The sequence below is a fragment of the Tamandua tetradactyla genome, chromosome 5 (assembly GCF_023851605.1).
Source record: "Tamandua tetradactyla isolate mTamTet1 chromosome 5, mTamTet1.pri, whole genome shotgun sequence".
NCBI lineage: Eukaryota > Metazoa > Chordata > Mammalia > Pilosa > Myrmecophagidae > Tamandua > Tamandua tetradactyla.
In genome coordinates this window covers 68,071,584-68,086,412 of record NC_135331.1, presented here as the reverse complement: position 1 = coordinate 68,086,412, position 14,829 = coordinate 68,071,584, and the positions used below count along the sequence as shown (strand labels likewise).

General features: G+C 40.7%; 1 long non-coding RNA gene across 1 annotated transcript; it reads left to right on the top strand.

The window, feature by feature from the left end:
• The first annotated feature begins 1,038 nt into the window (after nucleotides 1-1,038).
• Nucleotides 1,039-8,341, top strand: LOC143682492 (uncharacterized). The gene is made up of 3 exons (XR_013175160.1): nucleotides 1,039-1,124; nucleotides 4,365-4,478; nucleotides 8,020-8,341. It is a non-coding gene; the product is annotated as an uncharacterized LOC143682492 (long non-coding RNA).
• Nucleotides 8,342-14,829: the final 6,488 nt, after the last annotated feature.

The window sequence follows — 14,829 nt, the reverse complement described above, 5'->3', positions numbered from 1 at the left end:
TCTGGGTAACCTGCCCGAGGGCACATGGACAGAAGTAGCATAGCCAGAACTAATCACAAGATTTTTGTGGTTCCCACCACATGATTCAACATCCCAAAGATAGAAAGGAATCCTGAAGACTGAACAGAGAAGCTGTTAGCTGATGGGCTCTAATTTAACACCATGGAAACAGAATTGAAAATAAAATACTTGCTAAAATGCAATGCTTATAGCATGTACATCCAAAGAACATATATAGAAACCACATTTCAGTTGTGACTGGGCACGGTTTCCATAGCTATGCAGTAGAAGTTGTCAACTCAAAATTATAGGATTCCTTCTTTCAAAAGAAACAAATACAAAGTTTATCATCATATGTTCTATCTCCCCAGATCAGAATGTTTGGTTATGGCAAAGAGACAGCAATTCCCACCAGAGAGCAGACAGGAAATAACGCTGCCGTTATTTATATGCAACGAAATGGCTTCCTGTTGATCATGAGGAGCTGCAGCAAACAAAGGACACCGAGTTCCAAGTGGGCCAGGCCAAAGCTGGAGGTCTGGCCTCTTCAAATCCACATGGAGATGCAATGCCAGCAATGATATTATACTCAGAAGAGTAAAGTTGCCTTCCTTAAGTAGAAAAAAATTAAAGAAAAAGAAGAATGATTTTCTTGAGGAGGGAGCATGTAGCTTTGAATGGAGCAGAGAAGTCTGGAACAAGAAGAAAATCACATAAAGAAAGCTGACATATTTTGTGTGTTCTTTCTCTGGGCCAGACACTGTCCTAAGATCCTAGTACAAATTATCCTGTTTACTCTTCCCATTAGTTGGTACTATTATTATTCTTGATTTACAGATGTGGAAACCGATGCATGAGAATTTAAATGTCTCGTCTAAGGCACACAGAGGGGAAATAGCAAAGCTAGGATTTGAGCTTTACAAATCTGGCCCCAGAATCTGCACTCTTAATTACTCTTACTCAGAATCAAGGAATTAACAAGAGATAAAAGTTCTCACCCAAGTTCCTACAGTATCTTAAGTGACTGAACAGAGGCTCTTGGACTACAGGTTTGCTGGGATTTCCATCATGCCGGGCTGTTATGAGGGCATTAAGAGAAGGAAGAGAGACCCATGAGAACAGTGGTAAGGTGTTTTTTTTTTAAGATAATTTTTTATTTTGAAATAATTTCAGATCTACAGGACAATTGCAAGAAATCTGCAAAATCCACATAAAGAACTCTAACATAAACCCCACTCAGATATCCACGTCTAACTTTTAACATTTTGCCATAATTACCTTATCATTTTATCACTCTACCAATTATGTCTGCCCATCCATCTCTCTGTCTAGCTATATAGTCATCTATCTATTTTCTAGACATTTAAGAATAGGTTGTATACATCATATTCCTTGAATACATAATACTTCCAGGTATATTTTCCCTGGTTGCTTTTTTTTTTTTTTTTTTTTTTTGGTGCATGGTCTGGGAATCGAACCTGGGTCTCCCATATGGAAGGCAAACATTCTACCACTGAACCACCCATGCACCCTACCTCGCTGCTTTTCAATAAACACTTTTGTCTCTCTAATTTCAAATAAACAGCTCTTTCTAAAACTCCCTCTCCAGGTCAAACCTTTCTAAAGCCACTTTAAGGGTGTGCTACATTTTGATTAGCTGATAGTTATTGAATCTCAGACTTGAACTTGAAATTCCTTTGCTGTATAGTGACGGTTGTGTTTGGAGGAATGGGGTTCAATCTGCATTCTTATTAACCGAGGAGTGATGTTGTTAAATGGCTGCATTCCATATTTCCAAGATGTTGTTTTTAATCAGGATATTTCCAAATCTCTTGATGAAAACAAGGACTCTGGTGGCCACTTGATGAAACTGAAACCAGAAAAGTTTGTCTGTGAGCTGGTGTATGAAGATAGAAATGAGGGAGACAGTTTTGTGTAGTGATTAATAATGTCACTCCTTCTGGGGAGTCTTGATGACCTTGAGCAAGGTATAGAACCTCTCTAAGTCTTCACATCCTCATCTGTAAAATGGGACTAACAGTACCACCCCCAAAGTGCTATGGAAATTAGGCGAGATAATCAATATAGAGCAGTTTAGAACAGTATCTGTCACACTGGAAGCCTCATCCCTGCTTCCTTTGCCCATTGGGTCCAACAATACTGAACTTCTGCAGCTCCCTAAATATGTCATGTTCTTTAGTCACCATTGCTTTCCACTCTGCCTATAAGGTTCCTCTATTTGTTCTCCTCTTTTTACCTTTACTGATAGTCTTCATTTCTATACTCTTCTCCACACCTCTCTCTCCTGTCTTTTCTTATCTGTCTCTAGGGCTCCCTTTAGTATTTCTTACAGAGCTGGTCTCTTGGTCACAAATTTTCTCAGTGAATTTTTGTCTGCAAATGTTTTAATTTCCCCCTCATTTCTGAAGAACAGTTTTGCTGGATATAGAATTCTTGGTTGGCAGTTTTTCTCTTTTACTATCATAAATATATCATCCCAATGTCTTCTTGCCTCCATGGTTTCTGCTGAGAAACCTACGCATAGTCTTATTGGGCTTCCCTTGTACGTGATGGATTGTTTTTCTCTTGCTGCTTTCAAGATGTTCTCTTTCTCTTTGACATCTGACATTCTGATTAGTAAGTGTCTTGGAGTACATCTATTTGGATCTCTTCTATTTGGGGTATGCTGCACTTCTTGAATCTATAATTTTAAGCCTTTCATAAGAGTTGGGAAATTTTCAGTGATAATTTCCCCCATTAGTTTTTCTCCTCCTTTTCCCTTCTCTTCTCCTTCTGGGACACCCACAAAACATATATTTGTGCACTTCATGTTGTCATTCAATTCCCGGAGTCCTTGCTCATATCTTTCCATTCTTTTCCCTATATTTTCTTTTGCTTGTCATATTTCAGATGTCCCATCCTCCAGTTCACTAATCCTATCTTCTGCCTCTTGAAATCTGACATTGTAGATTTCCATTGTTTTTATTTCATCTCTTCTACTATGCCTTTCATTCCCATAAGTTCTGTGATTTGTTTTTTCAGACTTTCAATTTCTTCTTTTTGTTCATTCCTTGCCTTCTTTATATCCTCCCTCAATTCATTGATTTGATTTTTGATGATTTTTCCATGTCTGTTCAAACATTCTGAACTAATTGTTTCAACTCCTGTATCTCATTTGAATTGTTGATGTGTTCCTTTGACTGGACCATTTCTTCAATTTTCCTAGTATAATTAGTTTTTTTTGCTGGTGCCTAAGCATTTAATTACTTTAATTAGTTTATTCTGGAGATTGTTATCACTTTTTTTCCCTAGGATTTTCTTGCTGGGTGACTTTGTTGTCTATCTGTTCTTTGACATTCAGTTCAGCTTTTTCTAGTCCTCTAGCTTAGGTTTTGTTTAATAGATCAGAATTTTTCAGTTCTTGTTTTTTTGTTTCTTGCCTTGACTGTATGGTGCCTTTTCCTCCACCCCTTAGGAGGGTCCACTTAGGTATTATAGATCCCAGTCAGATTTTCCCAGACCAAACTGGTCTCCTCTCAGGAGGAAAGAGTCACCTGCATCGGTTTTCATGACATGCCCTAAAGCAGGCAGGATACCTACAGACTGGTAGGTATTTTTTTGCATCTCCAGAATGAGAACTGGAGGGATATGTTCAAGAGAAAACTTTTGTAAAGACACAATGCAGAAGGCCATCCCCCTATGGTGTCCTGATCAACCAGTGTAAAGCCACATCAGCCCCAAAGTGAATGGGTAGAGCAGGAAATCAGAGGTATCTGTGTGCTTCTAGGTGAAGAACCCATTGAGCCCAGGGGAAGACAAAGCTGACTCTCTAGGAGAGGTCCCACAAGAATTCTCACCTGTGGCCAGATGACACAGGGAGTCTACAGCTAGGAGGGGACTACGAGGTCCCTGTATTGCTTTTATAGGCTCCAATGGCTTTTGTACACACCATCTGCAATGCAATGGTTAAAGGTGTGTGTGTGTGCCTGCGTGTGAGTGTGCATATAAATACATAGAAGCATGTAGCATATTTTCCTTAAGATACCAGATACTTTGAGACTTTAAAAAAAAACAACTGATACTGGGATGGTAGATATGTGTCCAGCTTGTGATTCAGTAAATCCACTTTACATTTCTCATCACTTTCCCACTTAGATTTAGGTTTTCCTGGAAGGATAATGGTTCTTCTCTACTCTGGTGTTTCCTTCCATGTTATAGGTGCTCAAGTAGAATAATGCGGCTACTGCCTTTCTGATCCTCACTGGCTCCTCCCCAGGACAGAAGGAGCAACTGCTTTTATTGAGAGCTTTGGGAGAGGCACTAGGTATAGGTATCCTAGTCTATTCTTCTCTTCTTTCCCTTAGGAGTCAGCAGGTCACAGAAACTAAGATTTTGTTCTGATTCTCTGTGCTGTAAGACTGGAAGTGGGAGAGCTCATCTGGGGAGCCCAGTGATTGGCCAGCTGAACTTGTGTCCAGGTGGGTATGTCTGCCTGATTTTGGAGTGCAGGATGAGGAAGCTCATTCTTGCTGCACTGAAATCACATTCACCAACCTATTCTTTATCAGCACAGAACGTAAACCATGGATTCCATCTGCTGGACTGTTCTCTTTCTTAGTTGGTTCAAAACTGGATCAGGGCACAAGGGTATGTTTACAGGACCCCTAACTCCCTAATAGGTTTGGTGACCCAGTTTATACTATCCACTGTCTTACCACTTTGTCTTTGCTGCAGCAGGACAAATGGCAGTGTCTAAAGGGCAGCCTCTGGTCCTTAAGGGGGATGTCCAGTAGCCAACCCCATTTCCAAGAAAATAACCCTGATCTGCAGCCTTTGCCAATTTCCATGGTACAAATATCCACAATATGGCCAGCCTCAAGCTACCCTCATGACATCACTGAACACCGAGTTGGGAAGAGATATACATAGTCATCTCTCACAAGCCAGTGGAAGCCAACTCAGCCTGCTCACTGCACCTCTCTAGAATTAGGGAAAACCATCTTAGCAGGCAAGCAGAGGCCCTGGCATGTGGCTAGATGCACACCTCCCAGCTGGAATTCTTTTCTGGTAATTGTTTGCTGCCACAGCTGAGAACGGACTCAAAAGTAAAGAAAGGCCAGCTTTTGTGCCTTATTCATTGGAAAGTCTGATGTCAATTCAATACATAATTAAAAGAAACAAGATGAGAGCAGGGTCACTTGCAGGTGGCCACACCAGGAACCAGCCCAGCATGGGTTAGAAGGGCTTTCTTCCCAAGCTCCTGTAGTGACACATTTCCTTGACCTTGTTCAGAAGTTTCGCAATCACTTCCAAGTCAATAGGAAAGGTCATCTTTCTGTCCCTAGCACAGATCTTATAAGCAACAGACATACTAGAGTTTAAATTCTGATATCACTTACTAGTGAAGCAATCATAGGCTGGCTATTGAAACCATCCTGAGCCATAATTTCCTTATTTAAAAAAAAATAGAGATTGTGATATTTTCCCAGAAGTTTGCTGGAAATATTATTAATAATGCTTCAAAACACCTAGTATGATGTGTGGCTTGTAGTGGGTATTCAATGAAAAGTATTCATTGTGATTATTCCTTTCTTGGGGGCATGGGATGGTGGCACAGCCCAGGAAGTACCCAAGGAAGAAGGGTTGCAAGTAGAGTTCTGTTAATGCAGTGTCTTTCAATTCCCTTTTCACTTCCTTAATTTCTGATATTTATATTGGTTTTGCCCACTTTTCCTGACTGCACATTTATCTTTATTCTAGTACCATCTTCTTTTGGGGCTCCCTTTCAGAAGACATCACTCTTACAGGGCCAGGGAAACTGTAAGCATAGTGGGTAGAAGCAGGACCCTAGCTCCTAGTGGGATTTGAAAATATGTGCAACGTGCCTATATTGCCACCTTTTTTCATGTTATAAAACAAGCATTTTAATTACATGTAAAATATTCCATTTAATGGGCACATCCTATCTTGTCATAATTTGCTTAACTGGGTCCTCAATTATGTTGTTTTTAAGTTTTTTATTATTATAAAAAGCATTTTATTGAGCATCCATGTGCAAAATTATTGAAGCTGGTGAAAACACATGCCTCAGAGATATACCATTACCATTCTAAGGACAGGGGAGCTGGGGTATTTATACACCAACTCCTATTAGTCATTGATTAAGGGTTGCTGCTGGAGGGTGTTAATTCCCTGACACTTTCATGGCACAAGTAGATAGCGTGGCCTCGGTGACCAAAGAAAATCCTCAGGAAAAGGATGCAAGTGTGGGCAGTTGGAGGTCTGCTGTTATGCACTGAGGTTGTAGGAGTGAGAGTACGTGGATGGGGCACTGACTGCATCTGCTAGAATCACCTCTAGTGACCACACAGCCAAATTCCTGGAATGTGCTTGCTGCTTTAAGTTGTGACAAGCCAGTCCTTAAAGAGCACGTGTATGATCTAATATCCTTTCCCTCCACTCTCTTATATACTTGTGGCATATTGGACAAGCTTTGAAAACAGACCACAACAAAGCAAGAGAAGAAAGTAGGTAGTGATTCCCATCTAGGAAGGTGACAATCATTCATTCAGCAAGCCTTTGTAGAAGGTCTTTTAGTCTGCCAGTCTTCACGACAGGTGCTAGAATACAAAGATGAATTAGACACAATCCCTGCCTTTACAGAGCTTACTTCACTCTAGGTAGAAGAGGCAGAACCTCAGACCAGAAAGTGGGATCTGAAAGCAGAGGAGACTGGCTCCCTGCTATCCAGGTAGATGGCCTGTGAGGCCGCATGATTCCAGAGAATACTTACTTGGTATGTCTAAGCAGACAGGGTCTCAACCTCCCGGAGTCATCCAAGCCCCAGCATGGCCCAGAAGTGGAGAGTGGTTCCAGGCGTCCTACTGGGTTCTGCAGGATGATTGTCATGTGACCAAGAGGGGCATGAAAGAAGCAGGGTAAACTGTGCTTCCTTAAGGGACTGAGGTCTGACTGGACATCACTGGAGGAGAGGGTGGGTAGTTTAGTGAGCCCCAGTGTGACTGGAGGACAGCTAAGAACCTGAGGCCTCCCATCCCCAACTTGCCCCCTAGAGCCTGGATGGAACCAGAAAAGTCGGGAGACAGGTAGCCTACATTGGCCGAGAGTCTATCTCTGACAGAATGAGATCTAGACATATAAATTATGCTGAGGTACAGACAAAGACAGGAGAATTTCTTCTACACTCAAGTTTGTAGACCAAAATCTATACCCAGTACATAATGCTTCCTCTAATTTTATGTTGTTCTCCCCAACTAATCTCCCAGAGGGGCATAAAGGAAAACGAGTATAGATTTTGAGTCAGAACTGATTCCAAATCATCACTCTCCTGACTCTAGTCCTTATTTTGATGTACGATCATGGGCAGATAATAGTATTTTAACACTTCTGAACATCAGCTGCCTCATCTGTAAAATGATTTTTAGTGTGGTCTTTTAAGATTGGGTAAGAACAGATAGAAGATTGTTTACTAGAGAGTCTGAATAGAGGCAGCTTCCCCGGGGGGACAATGTGGTGATCTCCTGGCTCCATCAGGGTGCAATAGGATATCACCGCGGGCCATGGACAGAGGGGAAGAAAGCCTGGTGGACCGGCCAGAATGGTCCTACCGGGGCGGGTTAGATTGTGATGATCTCACAGACTTCATGGAAACACTCCAGAAGCACAGGCTGAAAGGGGAGTTTGGAAACGAACGACTTTGCTACAGAAAACAGATGGCCCCAAGAAATCTCCTCAAAAGATGATTGCATCATCCTCTCCTTTGGTTCTGCAGATGCAATTACAATAACTCCCAAGGATGAGGGAATTTGCCACATATCAAGAAGCATTTCCAAAGAATAAAAATTATATGTATATATAAAACGCCAGTTTTAGGTGATGAATGATCATTGCAAATTCTGATTTTCAGTATGAGACAGATGAATCAAATGCATTATTTTTATCCATGCTTATATGCCTAAGATTTAAGATTGGATATAATATATTTTTTCCTTTTTCCAGAGAAACCCAGATGGTTTTGATCTCTGCAAAATAATGATGGAGACTTACTACTTTCTTCAACTGATCTGGAGAGACGCCATTATACAAAATAAAAGGGCTTAAAAACACAAGTCTTTCAAAATATGCTTATTACCATACCTTCTGGGCTGGAAAATTCTTTTTCTCTTCGTTTGCTTTTTGGAGTTAAGATATCCGAACTTCAGAGATGTTGTTAATCTGGAATAAATCAAGTCTCAGAAATTTTGGAAAACAATCAACTTCTGTAATATGTATGTAATTTTATACACTATGTCTGGTATATAATTAGTGCCCAATAAATGTTATTTTCCTCCCTTCTCTTCCCCATTAACTCCGTCCCTGCACCATCTGGTAAAGATCCCCATCTACCCATCATTCTTACATATTGGCATTCCATCCCATATTCCTACTGTGTCTCAAGGGATGAAATATCTTCAGATGTTTCTTCTTAAATCATGCCAGGTGCTAGGAATGCAGAGTTAAGCAGGACTCAGTCATTACCCTGAGAAGCTGACTTTATGGTCTGGGGAGGGAAAAAGCAAGAAAACCTTAGATAGACTGTTGAATCGATGCCTACCAATCTCCATTTAATTCCATGGTTTCCTGTTGCCTTATGCAATGATCTTCTCCCCTGGCTGGCTGTCAATGTGCTTCCTTCTTTCTCAGGCTACTTGGTCCAGTGAATTAAAATGGTCATCCCTTATAGGTGAGGCCTGCGAGCATGGTCCACAAACTTTAAACTGCAGAAGGCTAACAATTAGCCACAGGTTAGGCTGGATAGATTCTTGAACAGGCTTCTAAATGAGGAAGACACCTCTCCTAAATTGAAGAGGAAGCAGTTTTAAAGGTGCAGATCCTCTACAGGTAGCAGACATATCTGTCTACCCAAAATCTGAACTTTAGGATTCAAATTCTGTCACCCTCTTTGATTTTCATCCATTGAACCTTACACTTGGGCATTTTTAGAGTACCTGCTTGAGGCTAGGCACTGTTTAACGCACTGTGGTTAAGATGAATTAAGCATGGCGCCTGCCCTCAAGGAGTTCATAGTCAAGCGGAGAAGAAAGACCACCCAACAGACAATTAGAGGAGTGTTGATGAGGGCTGTTCCAGAATCATGAGCAGGGAGCTTTGGGAATGCAGAGGAGGATCACCTCAATCAATCTGGTCAAATTCGCTCCTTTGCTGGCCAAGTTAATCTCCATTACTGTGAGAGCAGTGAGCCTGGCACACACAATATGAATTTCATTTTTCCTGACTCCAATTTGGCTTCCCAGTAAGATGGATGTTGCCTGTCTTAATGTTTACACTCTTCTTGCTAAAGCTGCATCGCCTATTGAAATGCTGGTCTCAAGGGCTCTAGCTTGTGTACCTGAGGGCTGATCCATCTCGGGAAACAGCAACAACAGAGCCATCAAAGGCTCTGCCAAACTCCTTCCCGGTAGAGTCTGGGATTAGAGCTGGTTTTTATCCCAGTGAATAGAAACTTATGTCCACATATTTCCAGTCTTGGTCCATTGGTATCACCCTTAACAGTTGGTGCTCCTCACCATCTTCTTGCTTATTTATTACCACCCCCAAGAATATTAGATCACATAGAGAGTCTACATGTCCCTCTTATCCTCCCTTACAGAGGTGCGTCCCCTGAGTCTGTTCTCATAACTGGAAGGGTGAGTTGAGGGGTTGAGCAGATACTATAAATGGATTCCAGTGCAGAGAACCAGGAGATGTGGTATGTCTTCTCTTTGGGCTCCAAAGTAGGAGACTGACCGTTCTGACACTGGGGATGAAATAGGGATGGAAAAGCCCTGCAACCTGTGACGGAAGGAGGGTGGAAGAGGCTAGAAGCTGAAAGTGGCCTGGCTGGGTGAGGTAGAAACTAGGAGGAAGTCTCATCCACCAGGCAGAAATCAGCGTGTAGAGGAACATTAGATGGTAAGATTAAAAGTGCATTAAAAACAAATAACTCATTTACAAAGTTCTTAAAACATCCTTTAAAAATAAATGTAAATCAAACTTAAAACATTTTGTTTTGTAACTGGAAGCTGTTTTACAAATATTTTGGTTACCATGGAAATTGATTTACATATTATGGGAGTTGTCGAAAGCAACACCTTAGATTCTAAGGAAAAGTTATTCATGAATGTAGGGGAAGGGTGAGATCCTCTCAAAAAAGCTGCTGAAAATTAAACTTTTTTTCTGAGTAGAAAAAGGGTTTTACACTCCTCAGTCATTATGGTGTGACTACCATGTTACTTTTTCCAGGTTTGTTCTGTGGAAGAAAGAGCCAGCCCTCCAAGGAGAGGAAGAGAAGTGATGCTGTGTTTTTCTCATGCTACTTACAGTTCTTCCTCACTTTAATGAACGACAACAGGACTAAACTAACAGAGCTACGGGAGCAACTATGGAGTGCTATGAGAACATCCATTTGCACTTATCTGCAGAGCTAAGCTTCATATAATCTTAGAGACTTCAATGACAAATCTAAAAGGGGAGGGAAAAGAGCCAGGGTTTTGCCTGCAAAAAAATATTAACAATTTTAAGAGGTTTAGTGAATAAGATGCCAAAAGATTACATAGGTGTTTATTTCTTTAAATCTGGCTTTGTAAGAATAGCATGTTTAAATGTAATGTTCTTTAATGTGGTTAAATTTATCTTAATAACATATCATATTTTAGTCATTTAGTCATAATACTATATATTTTTAAGGTGATGGCTGGGTAGTATAGGGCGGTTTCTCTTCCAGTTCATTTCCCTGCTATGCAGACTCTCTGACCAAACTAAGATGTTTCAAACGACCTGAAGTCAAGATATTCCACTGGGGGGATGGGGGGTTGGGATTAACAGCCTCTTTCTTGAGTGATGTCTATGCAAATCTAAATATAAACTGACAAAAGGTGCTCAACAAATGTCCATCTGAACACACTAATACCCTGAACCTATAGTGATCAAAACATGGCAAAAGTTGAACTCAAAAGTTGAAGCACTGCAAGAAAAACATTTCCATTGAGTTGTGAAGGCAGCATAAGCTCAGATCTGAAAAAAAAAAGACTGTGGAAGTCAAAAGAGGACTTCTGCTGGACTAATTGTCAGAGTCAGAATCAAAGCTACATAGACTCACAAAACTGTAAACCCCTGACATTGAGGATGACTCTACTTTTTTTTCCCTGAGCTATGGGCATATAACTCAAAACTATAACCTGGGTTCATCCTCTGGAAGGCTATATCTTGCAGGAGGCTAGAGCCCCAAGAATGACACTGACTTCTCTCTTGCTTTCATGATAAACTTGCTTTTGCAGCTCAGCTACCATGCTACATGGAAGCCCCAACTCACCCAGAAAGACCAGCAAAGGGTGTGGGGAGGAGCGGGCAGAGCACATACAGGCCTTCTGGACAAACTGAGTCCAGCCAAGGCCTTTAGTGACAGCCAGCATCAACTTCCAGACAAGTTGAGTGAAGACATCTCAGGATGATTACAGCACCCTGACCATCATGTCTTCCCAGACACTGTGGGGCAGAAACAAGCTGTCCTTGCCAGGTACTGTCTGAATATACTGACTCAAGACTCTGTGAGCATAATAAAATGATTGTTCTATCTCACTAAGTTTTAAGGTGGTTAATTGTGCAGTAGTAATAACTGGAAACTTCAATATCTTTAAGTTCTCCAGTCCAGAGACCGTCTGTAAAAGTATCCAGACACCACATCTCCAGTGTTCACCCCCAGTGTAGGAGAGGTCAGCTATTTGCACTTGGAGACAGGCTCTCAGGATCTAACTGCTTCTCTAATAGACTTTCAGTCAGGTCTGTCATTATTTGCACACTCATTCCCACTGCAAAGATCTTGGTGCCATCAATTCCTGAGCTTTTTGAGGGGCCTGCAGTTAAAAAAAACTTTTTTTCTTACCTTTGCCTTGTACCAGCTCAAGATTCAGTTTTTTTTAAATTTACTTAGTCAGTTATCACTCTTTCCTTCAGTTTCCAAGCTTTCAAAAATTTTTTGCCAAAGTCTTCTCTGGCGGGCTTATATATTTTTTTTAAATCATTTTATTGATATTTTAGTAGGATTTGTGGAAGAAACGGAATTAAATGCATATGTTTCATTCGCCATCTCTAATTGAATTTTTTTTGGGGGGTGTGCATGGTCCAGGAATTGAAACCGGGTGTCCCACATGGAAGGCAACATTCTACCACCGAACCACCCGTGCACCCCCTCTAATTGAGTTTTTACCTGAACTTCTTTTATGTTTTCTGGGTATATTGATGCCATTTCCTTTTACTTATGTTATTAAAATAAACTGAAAAAAAGTAGAACAACAAAAAGCTTTCCATAGCTATATATTTTTTAAACACTTAGCTCCCTGAGATGGGTCGAAATGTATGTGAGCCTGAAGGTTCCCCCGCTCTCTAGTTCTGCTCATCATCACTGAGCTTTCGTATATGCTCTGTTGCATATTCATAAGGAGTTATAAAAACACAGATTCAGCCCTGAAGGAGAAGGCAACCTAAAGATAGAAAACAATATAGAGAAAATGCAAAGGCAGTTAAAGAGCATGCTATAATTTCAAATAGCAGGTGGACTAGATTAACAAGCTTGCAGAAGGAATGGGCTGACGGCTGAGTGCAGCAGTCGATGGTTTGGGCCATGAAGTCAGGAGAGTTTGAGGCTTCTGCCATGGTCATAGCTGGTACCGCTTATAACTGCTACCACCTATTAGAGCCACCAGCACCTCCCCGCCCCCGGCACCCAGCATCTCTGAGGCTCCCGCTACTACTGTTGATTATTTTGGAAATGGGAGAGTCACCCTCTCCTGCTCCTTCTGCATCAGCAGAAAGGAAACCACACTCCTTCCTGAGAGACGCTTTCCTCTAAGCTCTCAGCTGGGTTACAGCCTTTCGGTTATGAGCTGCAGTTCTGTCTCAGTATCTGCTGGATGGTTGCAAAGGGCTTCTCACAGAAACCACCCCCACAGGCTGAGCTACCCAGCATCTCGGCTTTCCCTCTTCTCAGCCTGCTAGTACTCAGGCAGCTGCTTTGCAACTTCCCACCCACCCAGAGTTTGGCCTATGCCTCTACTTTTTACCCCATCCTGACCCATTCTGAAGTCCAAGTCTTCTCTGCCTACGAACATCTCTTTGTTCCCCCTCTCTCTCTCATTAAATCATAAAAAAGAATGATTCATAAATAGATTATTGTTTTAAAAGAGTCAATGTGTAGCCTGATGTGATTTTTCATACCATCACTCTAATCAATGAATGTTCAAGCGACCATGTGATCGTATGAAAACCAACCTGTTAATTCATAAATATTTACATTTGATGCATATGAGGTGGATAGTACTTAGGAAAATTGTATATGTTCAACTATTCAGTTTTTAAAAATAAGCTCAGTTTTTCTTTACGTGTAACCTTAAGCCAGTCATTTATTTTAATAGCGCATAAAAACATTTTTATAATTATATGTATTTGTGAGCATATATTGATGCAAATACTTTCATATACTTTGGAGTATTTATTTAGTCAAATGTATAAAAATTTCAAGGACTATAAAAATAGCTGAAAAAGCAAAGAAGAAATGCTTAAATTAGAGACAAATGAGCCAAGAGATGAAATGAAACTCTAAGACTAAGACAACACAGACTGAAGAATGAGGTGTGAGGGAAATGAGGAGTAAAACGCTATAGGACTAATTAAGCAGAAGCACCTGATGAGATAATCAAGATAGAAGAATGTGATAGGAAATATGTCAGCTTTCTGTAAATTTCAATATTAGTTTCACACCACACATACCTCCCATTACATCTGACACATAAGTGCTTCTTGGAGACAGATAAGACACTTTTCTATACATTCCAGACTTTCACATGACCATCAGCAAATCACAGGGGCAGATCTTTTTTGCAACAGAATCTGTTATTACTTCTAAAATCTATTATTCATGGATATATGTTGATCTCCCAATAATTCTACCATTGAATCCATTATAAATGTAGTGTCCAAGAAAATGGAGATTGTACATGATGACAAAATGAGAAATATAAACAAATAATCAAAATTCGATGCTGTTTTATTAATATGCCTTAAAATCTTTTAATTCAGGGTTTGCTACTCCAAGGTAAATCTGATGATCCTCAGGTAAAATGAGACAGTTATCCTTTATTTCTCTTCTAATTTCCCTTCCTCCTTCTCAGAAATAATCACCGTTATATATTTAGTTTAGTATACAGTTAGGTGTATGTCCTTCCAGTCCTTTTCTATGCATTTACATGCATACATGTGCTTATACACCTGTATTAAGCATAAAAATTGGCCTCTAAAGATATCTATGTCCTAATCTGTGACTATGTTAGGTTACCCAGCAAAGGGCAGTTAAAGTTGCAGACAGAATTAAGGATGACCTTAAAATAAAGAAGATTATTTTGGATTATATAGAAGGACCCAATGCAATCACAAGGGTGTTTACTGTGGAAGAGGGAGGTAGAAGAGCCAGTGTCAGAGTGCTGTGATATGAGAAAGACAACTGGCCACTGATGGCTTTGAAAATGGAAGAAGTGGCCATGAGCCAAGGAGTGCAGGCAGCCTGCAGGAGCAGAACAGATAAGAACATGGATTCTCCCCTGGAACCTCCAGAAAGGAGTGCAGTCCGGCCAACACATTCGATTTAGCTCATTTGAGACCACTTTCAGACTTTTGACCTCTAGAATTATAGCATAATAAATTTATGTTGTTTTAAGCCACCCAATTTGTGGCAATTTGTTATGGCAGCAGTAGCAAACTAATACAACACACACACAT